The sequence below is a fragment of the Rutidosis leptorrhynchoides genome, chromosome 9 (genome assembly GCF_046630445.1).
Source record: "Rutidosis leptorrhynchoides isolate AG116_Rl617_1_P2 chromosome 9, CSIRO_AGI_Rlap_v1, whole genome shotgun sequence".
NCBI lineage: Eukaryota > Viridiplantae > Streptophyta > Magnoliopsida > Asterales > Asteraceae > Rutidosis > Rutidosis leptorrhynchoides.
In genome coordinates, this window is record NC_092341.1 from 303,772,526 (window position 1) to 303,773,698 (window position 1,173).

Sequence of the window (1,173 nt, forward strand, 5' to 3'; positions counted from 1 at the left end):
AGCCGTGAGCATATCGTGTTATGTGATGAACAGAGTTCTAGTGGTGAAGAGACACGGTAATACGTGTTATGAATTATTGCACAAGAGAAAGCCTAACATTAAACATTTTGAACCCTTTGGCGCACTTTGTACAATTCTGGTACGAGACGTTGGAGGGAAATTTAATTCAAAGGTTGTCTCTGGTATCTTCTTGGGATATGGGAATCCAAACAAAAGAGTGTATAACACTTAGTCAAAGTGTGTGGAAGAACGTTATAAAGTTGATATTCAGCGCAGTGCTCCGCCTCGTGTTAGTAAAGGGTTCGCATGGCAGTTTGAATGCGATAAATTATTTGATTCTTTCAATCTTCCACCGGAGGCTACAGACGATGAGATCCTAACTCAGATGCTGTATGATTCTCAGAATTCTATAGAGAATGTTATCTCTATTCCTAGCTGGACTCAAGTCCAGACTTAAAGTTCTCTTCAGAGCCCGATTCAGAGTTCGCGGCAAAGTACACATAGTGACAATTCTAATGTTGATCCTAATGTGGAGATGGTGTATGAGACAGATGAAGATAGTGATTCAGAAGAAGATGAGGGTGTTAATTGAGCACGGTTGACAGAAGAGCACTTAAATCCTCTTTATAATCAACCTCCAACTTTAACAGAGTCTGAATAGCCAACTGAAGCAGGAGGAGTACGTAGATTAAATCGTGTGATCATGCCTCCAAAACGTTTAGATGACTACTATGTTGATACAAGAGGCATACCTCATATTGGGATTTCTCATGCCAAGAGTAATGAAGCATCTACATCTGAAGTTCCTACTACACCTGATGTTCCTGAAGTAACTGAGAGTCAATCGACAGCAGAAAATGTTGAGTCAGAAAGTGCGAATGTGGTAGCAGCTTTCTATTCCTCGTTAAACAAGACAGGGAGAGTATTTGTGCATGCTCATTCATGCTATGTGTGTCAAATTGAACCGAAAGATGCTTTTGAAGCATTAAAATATGATGAGTGGGTTTGTGCTATGCAGGAAGAGCTGTTACAGTTTAAGCATTTGAAAGTTTGGAAACTAGTCAATCCACCACATGGTTGTGTACCCTATGGTCTTCGATGGGTGTTGAAGAATAAGAAAGTTGAACAGGGTATCGTGATCAGAAACAAAGCTAGGTTGGTGGTAAAGGGATA